This window comes from Lissotriton vulgaris, chromosome 7 (assembly GCF_964263255.1).
Source record: "Lissotriton vulgaris chromosome 7, aLisVul1.2, whole genome shotgun sequence".
Classification (NCBI taxonomy): Eukaryota; Metazoa; Chordata; class Amphibia; order Caudata; family Salamandridae; genus Lissotriton; species Lissotriton vulgaris.
In genome coordinates this window covers 548,143,523-548,159,314 of record NC_141695.1, presented here as the reverse complement: position 1 = coordinate 548,159,314, position 15,792 = coordinate 548,143,523, and positions in this window count along the sequence as shown.

Sequence of the window (15,792 nt, the reverse complement as noted above, 5' to 3'; positions counted from 1 at the left end):
AGACCCAACCTTTGGGGGCGTCCAACGGTGGGGGCAGAGCTATCTTGAGAGCTGATTCAAAATGACTTGTGGTAGATCCATTCACTCTTGTACAAAACCGTGATATGGGTGTAGTATCCTGCTGGATATATAGAGACGCGGACACTCGATACTGTTTGGGAGCTTCTTTATTGTATGCCCTTCCTCGTCCTGGTACATCGCTAAATGCCGTTCTTGGTCCCTGACTCCTCCCTTTCCGCCCACCCTCGGCCTTCCTCGGGCTGGTCCTAGTGCCCTTATGTGTATCCATCATTACATCTCCCCCCTCTGTAAACAAAATAGAAAAACACAGCAGTCTATTTACACCCTTTGCTTTCGCGTCGCTGATGATTGCCATTCAAATTTCTTCAATGAGGCGAGACTGTTTTCTCGTGATCCGTTTGGAGCACAACTGGTGATCAGGGATGTCTTGCTCGTGTTCATCAGCAATCTCCGTCAGTATTTGACTGCGGTTGGGTTGTGTCTCTGGTTCTCTTTTCTCAGCTCGCGGTTCAGTCAGTAGTTCTTTGACATTAGGGCTGCACTTCTTGAAGTGCGTCACATTCCTGGTGACTCGTCTTCCATCTGTTTCCGCAGTAATAATAGTCCCTTTTTGTTGCACCACTTTTAACGGAGTCTCGTGATATTTGCAGTCAGTCTTTCGGTGCTGCTCTTGCCGCGCCAGTAGCCAGTCTCTTTCTCTAATTTTCATGTGAGAGGCATGTCGACGTTCATCTGCATATCTTTCATTTTTTCTTTCTTCAACTTGTCTATGGCTGCGATCTCCTCATGGTCAGAGTCGGGATACTGTTCACACGCTGGGATGCTCATCATTGGTAATCTAGTGCGCACTGAGCGGCCTAGCATGAGAGTAGCAGGAAATTTGCCCGTGGTGGAGTGGGGCGTTTTTCGGTAAGCTCGTAGTACCTCATTTAGTGCTGTCTGGATATTCTTTCGGGTGAGCTCCGCCTGTTGAATTGCTTTCTTGACTGTGGCCATGAAGCGTTCAATCCTTCCGTTCGCTTGAGGCCATAGTGGTGTGATCTTCCGGTGTTTGAAGTTTAGGTGTTGAGCAAATTCGGCGAAGTTGTGGCTGTTGAGTGGGGGCCCATTGTCAGATTTCACCACGTGAGGAATGCCCCACGCAGCAAATACTTCCTCTAGAATTGGTATGGCGCTGGAGGCTTTTGTGGATGTGCACAGCTGTGCAATGGGGAATCTGGAGTATTCGTTCATGATGACCAGGCCATATTGGCCCGACTTGAATGGCCCAAAGAAGTCAATGGCAATGTGCTGCCAGACACCCTCCGGCAGTGGAGACATTTGTAACAGTGCAGGGGGATCTGGACGGCTCATTAGCTGACATTGGGGCAATCCTTCATTGTTGTTTCCACCATTAGATTCAGTGTTGGAAACCAGACTCTCTTGCGAGGCCTCTTTTTGTGGCTACTATGCCCGGTGTCCTTCATGTGCTAGATTTATGACCCCTTGTCTTAGTTGTTGCGGGATCACAATTCGAGTGTATCTTAGGATGAGCCCATTTGTTGCTATTGACCGTTCTTCTTGAACGTGTTTGAACGCTGCCATCTCTTGGTCGTTTTGTCCATTTGTTTGTGAATGTGGCCAGCTATTCGTTTGTGTCCGGCGTTTCACTTCTTGTAAGGTGACGTCGGACTGGGTTGCCTCACAGATGGCTTCCAGCGGAACTGCAGAAGGTCTAACCTGATCTACCACGAAGTGGATGTATTCGTCCGCAATCGATTGTTCCGATTCGCTGGTCTTGGTGGGGTGTCTGGACATGTTGTCGGCAGGGTTTGCGGCTTTCCCTGGCTTGTGTATGATGGTGTAGGTGTATTCTTGTAGCCTGAGGCCCCATCTCTCTATTTGTGGTGGCATTTTTGCTCGAGGGTTTCCGAAGATCGTGATCAGAGCTTGATGATCAGTGACCATATTGAAGTGTTTTCTGAAGATGAATATGTGGAAATGTTCACAGGCCCATACAGCAGCTAAACTTTCCTTTTCCGGCTGGGATTATGCTCTCTCCATGTCTGTTAGGCTCTTGCTGGCATATGCCACAATGTGCCGTTGGTCCTCATCCCTGTCATATTGTGCTAGGATGGCCCCTAGCCCTATGGGGATGGCATCCACTGTTAATTCTGTCTTCTTTTTTGGATTGAAGTAATGATCTCTCTGAACGCCCGTTCACATTGGGTGGACCACTGAAACGGCTGCTCTTGTTTGGTGAGCGTTCTCAGGGGGTGGCTTATTGTGGCGTAGTCTGGTATGTATCTGGAGCAGTAGCTAGCCATACCCAGGAATGAGCGTACGTCACCAACGTCATCTGGGCTCGGTGTGCCATTGAGCGCTGCTACTTTTTCGGGGTCGGGTTCCATGCCATTTCCGGAGAAGACGTGGCCAAAAAATTTCAGCGTTGGCTTGTGAAATTCACAGTTGTCTTGATTGAGTGTGAGTTTGGCTTCCGTTAGTGCATGACAGACCCGATCTAGTGCCTTGTCATGTTCTTGAGTAGTTGCTCCATAGACCAGGATGTCGTCGCTATAGTTCAGTACATGGGGAACATGAGGAATTATTCTCCTGATCGCTTCTTGAAAGATTTCTGCGGCAGAGGACACCTCAAAGCTTAGTCTTTTGTACCTGAACAGCCCTAGATGTGTTGAGAATGTCGTAATATACCGGGATCTCTCATGCAACTCTAATTGGTGATATCCCTTGTTAAGGTCTAGTTTTGAGAATATCTTGGCTCCGTTGAGTGACGTGATCATGTCACTGATGTGAGGGCCTGGATGCCTCTCCCTCTCTATTGCCGTGTTAGGTGCTCTCATGTCCACACATAAACGGACTCGGTTTGTCTCTCCTTTCTTTGGAACCACTACTACCGGGGAGACCCATGGGGTTGGCCCATCAGTCCTCTCTATGATGTCAGCCTTGAGTAAGTCTTGGAGCTCTTTCTCCACGGCTTCCTGCAGATGAAACGGGATTTTCCTATGGTGTTGTGCCACTGGTGTGATTTGCTCGTTGATGTGCAGTCTGATTTGGCAGTTCTTCATTTTTTCGGGGCCTTGGAAGAGTTTGGGGAACTTCTTAGTGATGTCTGTTTTGTCTGGTTTGTCTTCCACTTTGTACAGAATGTCTACCAACTTCAGTCGTTCAGCGGTGGCCAGACTTAGTAGGCAGTCTGCCTCAGGCCCTTCTATGACATAGATGTAGGGTTGTATCGTGCGATCTTGGTATGATAGATCAGTCGCGAATTTCCCAAGACAGGGGAGTGGTTTGTTTGACATCCACGTATATACTTGCACATGGGCGTTGACTAGTTTGGGAGGTGGTTTCATTCTTTGATATTCCGCCACAGGTAGGTAGTTTAGTGACGCCCCACTGTCCAGCACAAACTTGGTGTGATGAGAGCTGATTCTGATGTCTAGCCGTGGATACTCTTTTAGCCGATCAGGATCTGCTACAAAATATACATATTCGTCCCGGTCTTGTGAGATTGATGTGTTCGGCAGGAGTGACAGTTGGATTGTGACGACCCAGTGGATGAGTCTTCCCTATCCTGTACTGCTCGGGCATGGTGACGACTGCTCGAGGGGCGATATTTCCTGGTATGTTCTGGTTGGTCGTCCTTGTGTGACGTCCCACACATGCTTTCGAAGTGGTTGTCTCTACCACACTTCCGACATCGTTGGCCTAGGGCATGCGTCTGCATGTGGAAAGTCAAATCCGCATCTGTAACAATTTAATTGTCTTTCTGACCTTTTCTTGGTGTGACTTGCGCTTCTGCGTCGACGACTTGAGGGGTTGTATTGCTTTTTGGATCTGGAAGAGCGCACTTGAGGTGGGGACCATCCATGGGTTTGTCGAGACTGTATCCTGAACGCCTGTTCGCGTTTCTCGCTCCTCCCGGCTTCCATCTTCTTCGCGTGCTTGTCTGCTTGATCATCAACTCTTGTCATCTCCTCAATCTCCTCTAGCAGGTAGCTTTTCTTGAGCAGTTTGCGTCTCAAGGGCTCTGACAAACAGCCTTCTATGATTCTCAGTCGGAGAGCATCCGTCGGGAGAACTTGTCAAAATCACAATATCTTGCTAAACGTCTCAAACGTGTGACAAATGCTCTCATTTGCTCAACTTTCTCTTGCGATGCCAGGTTGAATGTGTATCGTTCATAATCGACATTCCTTTTGTGTAAGAACTTGCAGTTGAGTGCTTCCCAGACCTTCTCATATGATCCGGTTGACTAAGTAGGCAACTCTTTTATGATCTGGCCCACTTCTTTGCCTACAAGATTCTTGAGAGCGATCAGTTGCTGTTTAGCGTCAGTTACATGAGACACGGTCATGAAGTCTGTGAAATCTTCTAGCCATTCTTGCCACCGCAATCCTATACCCCCACCAGATTCAAGAGTGAGTGGCTCTGGAGGGCATAGGAACGAGACTCCCAACACGCTCATGGGAACGGGGTCAGCCATCGCACACTCCCGTTATTTTAGATGTGCCAACAAAGTCCTTTTCTTGCACTCACCAGTGCTTGCTTACTTTTCTTTGCACTCGCCAGTGCTTGTTTATGCTTTCGTTTGCACTCGCCAGTGATTGTTTACTGTTCCATTTGCACTCGCCAGTGCTTGTTTATTCTTTTATTTGCCAGTGCTTGTTTTACTGTTTCATTTGCACTCGCCAGTGCTTGTTTCTGTTCCATTTGCACTCACCAGTGCTTGTTTATTATTTCGTTTGCACTCACCAGTGCTTGTTTACTGTTCTAGTTGCACTTGCTAGTGCTTGTTTACTTTTCTTTGCACTCGCCAGTGCTTGTTTACTGTTTCATTTGCACTCACCAGTGCTTGTTTACTGTTCCATTTTCACTCACCAGTGCTTGTTTATTCTTTCGTTTGCACTCGCCAGTGCTTGTTTGCTCTTTCAGGCCCGCTGCCTGACTCCAAAATGGCCGCCGAGGATCCCTGACCGGGGATTGGACAGAATTGCCTGACTTCAAAATGGCCGCCGCGATGATCTCGTGTACCACAAGATTTGGCTTGTTGTTTACCGGAGACACAGATGCATTGATTTCTCACTCGCTTCCTCACTCACCGATCGTCGCTTTCGGCTGGAACTCTCTCTTCAACCTGAGCACCAGATAAAACAGCTCTGTTCTTTTTTTTTTATTTCTGTCCTGTATTTCATCGCCGGGGTGGGCTCCCGGCGAGGTAGGCAGGCAGCAGGCTCCAGCCCCCAGGACGTGCCGCATGCACACGCGGTGCGAGCTCCGGTCGGGTCACACACTCCGCGGGATAGCTGGGGCGGGCTCCCAGCGCGCGAGGACGCTCACGCTGTTACTCGGACGCCGCGCAGTCACCGGGCCCACAGTTCTAGGTGCCTCCCCACTCCCAGGGAACGTGCACCGAGTTAGCCGTTCTTCCCACACACGCAGGAGTCCTTCCCACCTTCGTCGCCAGATGTAGTGTCCTGCTGGATATATAGAGACGCGGACTGGATACTGTTTGGGAGCTTCTTTATTGTATGCCCTTCCTCGTCCTGGTACATCGGCTAACTGCCGTTCTTGGTCCCTGACTCCTCCCTTTCCGCCCGCCCTCGGCCTTCCTCGGGCCGGTTCTAGTGCCCTTATGTGTATCCATCATTACAATGGGGTTTCATTATTCTCAAAGATATCCAGCCAATAATGCATTTTTAGGGTGCACTAGCAAGTACTGTTGTTTTCACCATACGAAGTCTTAATGTTTACAGTGGGTTCAGAGAGTGACAGATTATGCTAATAATCTTGCTAAGGTGCAGAATCACTGGTCCTACTGCGCTGAGCCGTCGGAGGAAGTTTTCCATCGACTGAGCGAACAAAGGCTCCATCGACAGATGCTTAAGGTCCATCTATCTCTACATAAGGCGAGTGGACCAAGGCATCGGTGGAAAGGGTACTCTGTCAGGTGTGCAACAGCGTACCCTGACCGCCAAACTCTAAATAGGCCCTTAGCATGTTGATCAAGTTTCTTACACTCAAGGAGAAGAATACCTCTTGTTTTGGGTTTGTAACACACAGAGGGCCTTATTCACAGAGATGACTTACATTTTTGAAAAATGTATACTTTGAGTAAGTTTACTACTTTTTAGCCTTTTTACTAAATCAGGGTGGAAATTAGTTCCAAAAGTGTAACGTAACCTACATGTATCCATCAAATTGAAGGGCCTAGGGGCTACACATAAACTGGAAGGGTTGTTCATAAAGAAAATATACAGTCTTTAGTAATTTACACACGTAATTTACACTTTTGAGTAACCTTAGTACTTTTGACTGTTCACATCTGAGTATGACATTACTCACAGTGTAAGTTAAAGCTACTCACATTGTACGGGGGAATTACATGTGTAAATTACTCAACATTGTAAGTTACCTCTGTAAATAGCCCCCAGAGTGTTGAATCTGTATTTCCATCATTCTGAACAGTACCCCTGAGTGTTAGCTGCCGCCAAAAATTATTTTTCAAGGATATGCGTGAGCATTCCTAAGGTCTGAAATCGTGTACACATTTGAAAAAATGTTGACTGTACAGACACGGAAGAAAAACAGAAACTGAGCATGAAGTGTGATTATCCAATGTGCCACAATAACACAGAATCAATGCCAAAACTTGCAGCATACCCATAAATATTGGTATCTGTAGAATGTTAAGTAGTAATACACTTCCCCAAAAATATATTTGGCAGCACTAATTGCGCTTGGCTTCAATTTAGTGGAAATTTTACAGATGGCCTAATAAGTGTACTTCAGCGGAATTCTTGTGAGATTGTGTGGACTCATGCCTTTCCTGCAAGGATCCATGTTTGTTTCTATGGTAAAAAGATCAAATTCCAGCAGGCCCGGCCAGCCTTTTATCCTCCTGAAGTCAATAAAATGAATACCATTGAGGTTGGTAACTAAATATCTGTTATTCAGAATGTATTTTATGATATTTAGAAGCCATGGGATAAGACTGAGAACGTGTTCAGTAATAGCCCAATAGAATTAAGAATGATAAATGCATGAAACTGGCTACCACCAAGAGTGAGAGGGTTAAATCAAATAAGAAATTGAACTGAAGAAGGTTCTGGACAACCAGGAGTGTTTATATTGTAAGGAAAATAGTGAGTTACAATACTACAGATACTAGTTTCTATTGTCTTGCAGCAAGCAGGGAAGTGAGAGGAATAGATAAACAGAACAATCCTAATGCCAAACTCATTCGAATTCCAGTGGTAGGGTACTGCTTCTTCTGAGCAGAAAGCAAGTACTGCAGAATAATAAACACCTACTCTTGGCATTTTCCATTTCAAGAAGCAATATTCCTGCTGGTTGAACACATGGTCATCTCTAACCTTGGCTGTTTATTTTTTCATTATCTTTCCTGTCACTGGTTAACTGTTACTTCTTTCTTGCCTCCTCTTCTTTCATTCCCCCCTAATTGCTCACCCTCTCTTCTGGTCTTTTCCATCTCTTATGCATTTCTCTGTGTACATTTTCTTTCCATCTTTCTCTAACTCTCCTTGTAGCATTCTTCTCTTTACATTCTACTCTTTTTTCTTTCCTTTCTCCTCCTGTCCTTGTCTTTACCTTCTCTGTTAATTTCTAATATTTCTTTGACTAACCAGAGACTTTGATGCAGTTTTGAGATCTTCATTTCCTCTATAACATGCACCATGTCTTCAACAGGTACAGTGCATTTAGAAGGTGGTGCAGACTCAATGTTGCCAAATCTAATCAAGTACAGAGAGCCGCAAAACCGGGTCTTATGGTCTTCCAACATATGGTTTCTGGACAAGCCTGGGTTGTTGAATCCAGCAAAGCCATGGGTATCAATTACCTCAAGCGTGGCTGTCAGTTTCAGGTCATGATCAGGAATGTGAGAGAGTAATGGAATTACAGAAAACCATCACTGGCTAAAAAGATTTTGATCAAAATGCCAACATTTCAACTTTTATCACACTATAAGGATGTAACCAAATGAAATTCTTCAAAATTCGTGGCTTTGGCATAAGTATTTTAGCCAAAAAGAAGCCTAGACATTAGTATGGTATACGTCAACGGCGCATACAACAGTATTCAGGCTTACCCATGGCCATGGCCATGTGTGGCAAACAAACTCCTATTGAGAGAGCTTCTCAAAAATGAAAGGTGAGCTGTGGGAGGTGGTCTTTGGAGGGTCAAGCTGGAGTTCCCTCCCATATGTAAAGCATCATAAAGAAGACATCCTTTCACTCATTTGGGCTTCTCTGAATAATCCAGTATTGATCTGGCACTGATGGGTTTCAGTTCCACATTGGCTTGGATTAGTAATTTTTTTCGATTTCTGGTACAATTCGGTTTGACTTGACACTACTTTGTCTTTTCAATAACCGATATCCGATAGCAATATCACAGCTGCATCGTTCAAGTTTCAGGTGTGCTATTGTTTTGCAAATGCACTTTCTTGCTCTTGTAGAAATGGAGCTGAAGCTGCATCTTCATCACCTCAAGTGTTCCAAAAGTACACCTGCACCCTGCTCACTGCAGGTGTATGAATTTGCCAGAGCATCAGCATTCTCACTACTAAAAATGTTCTGGAAATATTATCATGATACCTTTGTGGTATGGCATCCTGGACAAAAGATAATTCTCTGCAGTTGTTACTTTGTCGATTCTTGTGGCCACAGATGGAGACAAGTTGCCAAGGCCTATCCACATACTAGCATAAAATGCTCAAATAAGCCTTCGGTAAGGGTAGTCGTTAGGCTCCTTTGCACCCCACCTTCGGCAAAAAAAATTGAGTGCATTAGTGTGGATTTTATATTGGAACTGCCACATTTGCAGCCCTGTGTCTTCGAAGCCACCAGCCATGGTTGGATTTTCTCTATGTTGGAGGAGGGCCACAGTACTGAGGGAATGGGATCCAATGGACGGAGTCCTTACTCTCAACAGAGCTGAAGGCAGGGACTTGTTGAAATGTATATATCCATGCAACTGATTTGGATACAGTGTGTGGTTATGGACTCCGCGCGTCCTGACTTGGTTACCTGTCAGATTTTTCCAGACGAGGAGATGGAACCGAAGGTGTCGTCAAAGTTCCAGGAGACAAATAGGAACAGACTCTGATTTCTCTGCAGTGTAGTAGGGTCAGGGACACAAAGGGACACAAAGGGCTCAAACAGTGATGGTGGTAAAACTCTACCCAGGGCACTGAGTGATGAAAACGTAAGTGTTTCCCAGTACGGATGTTGGGTCCTTCAGTGACACAGACTTGACAACTGCAAAGTCTTCCGCAGCTCCTCATGGAGCTAAGCTGTTCAGCTCTTTCCGGACAGACTCATCTCTGTAAGATATAGTCCAACAAACTCCTACAGCAACAGACAGGGTTCTTCCCCTTGAAAGGCTTCCAACAGGATTCGTGTTCCATACTCAGTCCACAGACTGTCAGAAGGTCGGTGGTGAGGGAAACCCAGCCTTGAAACACAGTTCCTTTCAAGTGTGAATTCTTTTTTACACATATCCTAATTATATGTTGGGGATTTTCCTGAGACAGCATCTTTTGCTCTTCAGTAGACCCAACAGATACCTGATTTCTTAGGGCTGCTGCACATTCATTCCGCTGTGTGCCGCTAAGGTTCATATTAGTGTCTCTTGATTTTCTTGAGACATACAATCTCCAACCCTGAGCGGATCCCATACACCCATATATGAATGGGACCACTGGATCGTCTTCTGTAAGAGCATCTCTGCTCTTCAGTTCACCGTGTTAGAATGGTGTCGATTGATTTTCGGTGGGTTATACCCTTCCTTGGCCTAGGCTACAAACCTACACCTGTTCACAAGCACAACAGGAGGAGCTCAGTCACCATAGCAAATAAGGATGGTAAATATGGTAGGGTTAGTGTCGACAAATGCAGCTCTATTTCCCCCATCTTTATGCTTCATGCCGTGGTAAAGCACAGCCACACGTTTTCTACTGCATGTTTGGAGCAAGCTTCTGAATATCACACACAGCCCCAAAATACTTCCAACATAGAACACACACTCTACCAGCTACATTTAACAACCTGAGTCGATGGTTACTTGAGTGCCCCAACAGCCATTTGGGGCATCATTAGAGGCAGAAAAGTGGTATACAAATAATACAATATAACATATTATGAACAAAGCAGTTACCAAAGCAAATCCTGTAGGTATGGGTATGGGTATTATCCAGTAAACCTGATATGTCGTTGCATAAAGAAACTGGTAGGAAATCCACTTATCTGATACATAGAAACTGAGCCTAAACAAATGTTCATTTATTGTAACAAGTGTACAATCAGACAAACTAAGGAAGATTCATTCTAACCAAAGGACACATTTTAAGACTGAACATCTGCGTACGATATGTAAAGCGCTTTTGCAGACCCCACGTATCCACACCTCAAGATTTAGGGGCAGATCTTTTTCATCAACGGCCCCAGACCACTGGAATAAACTTTCTCTTCATACCTGCCCAGACTAGAAGCTTCAAGAAGATGCTAATAACCTTGCTTTTTTAAAGTGTTCATGCTTGCTTGATCAGCACAGCGCTGAGAGACTCCTTCGGGAGTGAGTCGTGCGCTATACGAAGATACTGAACTAAATAAATAAATAAATACTATCCACGACTTAACTTTACTCATCATTGACACTCACTTAATACAAAGCTTCTATTAAGAGACAGGCATTGTGCAAGGATTGTTGGTGCCACAGGCAGACGTGTTTTGCAGCTGCGGACTCCTGAAACGAGCCATATTTGCAGCTCCCGCAGCAGTATGGGCCTCTTGATGCCCATTCCTGGTAGTGCAAAAAGGCAGCTGTCCATTACTTAAGATGATTGTGAATAAACTCATCATAGTTGAATACTCACAACATATAACAGACCATGCATTATTTAGGAAAAGTTATGGTTTGTATAGTGCTTTGTTTTTAAAATGAAAAAATCACCTTAAAATGTGTTTCACTGTTTTTAAACCTTTTTCTTCTCATATTGTACCCTATACCCATTGTAGAACTAACTTTTATTAACACTTTTTTGCTGTGACAAATGTATTTTATTGTAATTACATTTCTGTAGTGCTAACTACCCCTAAAGAAGTATTAAGGTGCCAAGGTTAGAAGTTATTCTCTTGTACATTATTGGTTATTAGATTTAGCCTTGTGCACTCAGGGAAGTATTTCCATACATTTTCGCCTATTTCTTGCAGATAAATTAAAGATAATTAAATGACAGTAGGGGCTTTGTGGTATCATGCAGGCTACTGAAGAGATGTACAGAGGGGTTTGAATGGAGTAGGATTATTGGGTTTCAGCAGGGGCGGCTCTAGGCTCATGGTGGCCCTGGGCGGGAAGCGTAGGTAGGGGGCCTCGGAAGAGGGGGTCCGGGCGGGGCATAGAGTGGAGGCCAGTGAAGAGGGGGGGATCCAGGTGTTTGCAAGTGGAACAGAGCCGGAGGCCGCCAAATCCCTGCCAGGGGCCGCCACGCAAATATGTATCCATCCTCAGAGGATTATTATATTGAGGACTAGCAGCCCGTCCCGACCTTGTCCGAGAGCTTTCAGGGTTCCCCCTACCCCTGCCTGCCCCGACATTGCCCAGCAGCCCGTGCCCCCCGCCCGCCCCATCCCCCGCCTGCCGCCTGGCCCAACCCTCGCGTGGCCTGAGTCAATTACCGTCCCAGTCCCCCGCCTTCCCCGACCCCCACCTGCCCCGACATTGCCTTTTGTCCATTCCCCGCCTGCAGCCCATGCCCCCGCCCGCCCCGTCCATCGCGTGCCGCCTGCCGCCTGACCCGACCCTCGCGTGGCCTGAGTCAATCCCAATCCCCGTCCCCCGCCTTCCCCGACCCCCGCCTACCCCGACATTGCCTTTTGGCCGTTCCCCGCCTGGCCCGACTCCCGCCTGCTTACCTTTTCTGCCGCTCCTGAGGTCACAGCTCCTCGCCGCTCTGCTCCTCACCGCTTGTCCGCCGCCGCTCCTCCCCCGCGCCATGTCCGCCTCATCGTGCTGCTCTTCACGTGACCGCTCCTCCCCCGCGCCATGGCCGGAGCTCCTTTGACCCCGCTCTGACGCCGCTCCTCGACGTGAGCACGCACGTCGCGGCCGGCGCTACTTTGGGGGGACTACTTTTTTTTAAATATTAATTTTTTAAATAAGGTTTATTTTGAAACTTTATATAGCCTATAACCATCTACACACCCTGACGGTTTCTAGGGTGTATCGGGTGTGTAGATTGGCGCAGTGGTTCTGGAGTTTACCCACCTCAAAGCCTGAAACTTTCTCCTTTATTATAGTAGTATAGATATATAATGGCGTGGTGGCCCCTGGTATATGGTGGCCCTGTGCAGGTGCACAGCTTGCACATGCCTAAGGCCGCCCCTGGTTTCAGAGTAAGGATGGCTGCGCTCTACTGAAAGAGGTGCACCTAACACATTACTTTGGTGTTTTCTGTAATGCAGATTTCACGATTAGGCAGAATGATCAGGGACAGCAGCGAGAACGGGGAGACAGCGAAGGCATACTCTGATGGTACTTGGCATCCTGACTCCCAGGCTCTGCCCAGTCCATGGATGCTGATGTGGGGCGGGCCTAAATCCCTCTCAGCCCAATGGGTGTTGCATGCCTGGTTAGTATTTATTTTGTGTAGCATATTACACTTTTATAGTACAAACTTTGAACAGAGTCGCCTCTGGTGTTTATAAAGGCCACGACTGAAAGCTCTGGAGTAGAGGATGAAGCAGTGCGAGTTTCTCACGGTGCCTGTCAGTGGGTCAGAAAGGTGTTCAGAATACATGGCCACCCAATCATTGGCCCCTCTGTAGAGTTCACAGGGCACATGTCACTTATTGTATTTGCTGTTGTGATTCTGTATAAATATGTGTGAGAAGGAAGTATATAGAGTTGTCAATATATTGACAGGGTCAAAATAAAAGAAAATGCTGTGCTTACAGGTGAGTGGGTGCGCAGTGTGTTTGGGGGAGGTGAAGTGAAGGTGAGGCAACGAAGTGCATGCAGAAGCGAGTGATAAAAGCGTGTTGTATAGGAAAGAGATGAGGTGTAAGATATGCAGAAGGAGGAGATGTGTAGAGAAAAGGGTGTACATGTCTAACAGAGTGAACATAAAAGGAGTGATTGATACACTCTAAAGAGCACTAATCCTTCCGCGAGCCCGGTACTGTTTAATTCACTCACAATTTCAGAATTGAAACATTTTCAGTATTATTGACTACAAACTTATTGTTGTTACTCATTTATCTTAAACAGCTAACAACCATTGGCAAATCCAGTAGTCCTGGCTGGTTCTAGGGGTGTGTCAGTTGTTGTGTTATATATCTGGATGCAATAACAGAAAGCACCAAAATACCATTTGGGTGGCCTGCTATGGGAATTACAACAATTTCCTTTACATGTTTAAGCTAACCCCCTAATTACATAGACAACACCCCTTTTTGAAACACCCCACATTTTTTCATCCCACTTTATGCCCTGACAATAAACCTACCTCATGGTACTGAAACACTTTGAGACCGCCTTTCTACATTTCAATTGCCCCTTTTTAGGTTTCGCCTGGGGCACTGAGCTCCTAGCTCCGCCCCCAGGAGAAATCTTTAGTTTTCAGTATGGGGGACTTGAATCCGCCCTCTGTTCCATTGGCTAGCTCCATAAATGGAGGCTAGCCATTGGAACAGAGATCTGTCCGTCATGGCCGGACCAGATTCGTGGGCGTTCCTGCATTTTTTTCCCTCTCCACCCTTTTTGCATCGTCATTGAGCGGTGGGCGGAGTTTTGTTTTGTTTTTTTGGGTGTTTGTTTTCCTCATTTCATGCCAACCACGGCCGCCGGAAGAAGTCCAGGTGAGTGCGTTCCTTTCCCCCCCACCCCCCGCTGTCCGTGTCTTTCCCGCCCCCCCCTCCCGCTTCCGTCGGCCATCTTCGCTTGGGAGTTAATGCCTCCTTACGTATTACGGAATGTGATGTTGTAATTTACATTTCAACAGTCAAGTAGTCTACGGTGTTGTTTACTCCTCTTTTCTCTACGTGTAGCATAGAGTGCAAAGCTGACGTGGTCCTATCTGACTCGATTGAGGCCACTTCACCACGAAAAAACATCACATGTTATTACCATCCGCCGCACATTTCTGCAAACCAGCCAGTCAGAAGTTCTCCCCATTAACCCCGCCCCTCGCTGATTCTGATTGTATCAAACGGGGAGGGAATGATAAACCGAGCACAACATTAACGGGACACCAATCATAGAGCTGAAAGGCGTGGCTAAGGGCCACTAAGGCGGGGCTGTTGAAAAGAGCGACGGTGACATCAGAGACGCATGTTTCTTAAAGTGCCCAGTAGCTCTATATATTTGGGTGTCTATTCGGTTTATTAGTGGCTATGTGAATGAGACCGCGGGGTAGATCTCACAATAGGTGCAGCCGCAGTTTCAGCAGGACCCGGGTGGCGATTCATGGAGTGATAGGCTAGCACTGCACGTGTGTTTGCTGCGCTGTAGAGTACCCGCTGTGGATTTCTCCGGGAGGGAGGGGAGGTGCGGTTGAGCTTGTGAGTAAACTGTAAAAAAAAAACAAGAGAGTCAGATGTTTCCTCCATACTCGGACGGGTGGTCTTCTCGTCTGCAGAACGTATACGGATGTATTGAGAAACGGAGCATATACTTTATAAGCTAAGGAATGTTTTATGTGCATTACTGTACACTCCTGTAGCGGGCACCGGGCTTGTTCCTGGTGCGCCGGAAGGGTGAAGGTCGGTTTTGTTACTGGGGGCCAGCTATGCAGCGGTTCTGCAATATGGGCACCGGCCCCCTGTAGCAAAAGCGGCAGTATTGAAACTCGTATTCGTGCCATCCTTCACGGCCCTCAGCTTCCCAGTAATCATCCCGGGGCCGGTCTGTTCCCTGTCCAGTGTGAGTGTTTGTAGAGCGTCCTTATAGTATTTTATAGGTTGTCGGGGACCTTCCTTGTGTTTAAAAAAAAAAGTGTGTAGCGATATATATCTATATCCATATTGTACAGTCTTAAATTGACCTAAACCCGTTTAAAACCACAGGTTTTTTTTTTTGCATTCCTTGCCTGCATTTCGTTATACTTGTATTTCATTGGCTCCGCTTCCTGTACTTTTTACATTGCTGCCTTTTAAACGCGGTACGGTTTGAGCAGTGTCTCTGGTTGTGTTTGCACAGTTTATGGAACTGTGTTTTCCTGTCTGAACATCCTCATACAAGATGCCAACAGAACTGTTGATTATACCCCCTACAACCACCTGATTTTTGGCACATGATTTATTTCCCTATACCCCCCCCCCTTCTATAAAATGCCACCCCTGGTGAAACGAGCAAGAGCAGAGTGCATTTGCTCCCTGGAAACCTCTGAGTGCTGCTGCTCTTCCTGGTGCTCTGAGAGTTTTCACAAACATCACATCCTTACGCCAAGATGGATCCCGCCGGAGGGCCCTGAGGGGTGGGGAAGAGGGCGCACAGAGCTTCACTGAACAAAAGACTGGCCTTTGGAGCCGGGGTCTATTGTGTCTGCGAAACGTGTTGATCAGAAATCACTGCTGTGTTCAGGCAATTGTGTTCTTTGTTTGTCGGCATTGGCACCTTTGAAGAGTGGGAGGAGCTGGTATGTTTAAGGCAGGGATTGCCCCACCTCCTCCCCCTTCTCGTGTATGTTCATGCAGGAATGTCTGCTGGGCACCAGGTCTGCTGTAGAAGAGTTTTGAGAACAGTGTTTGTGTG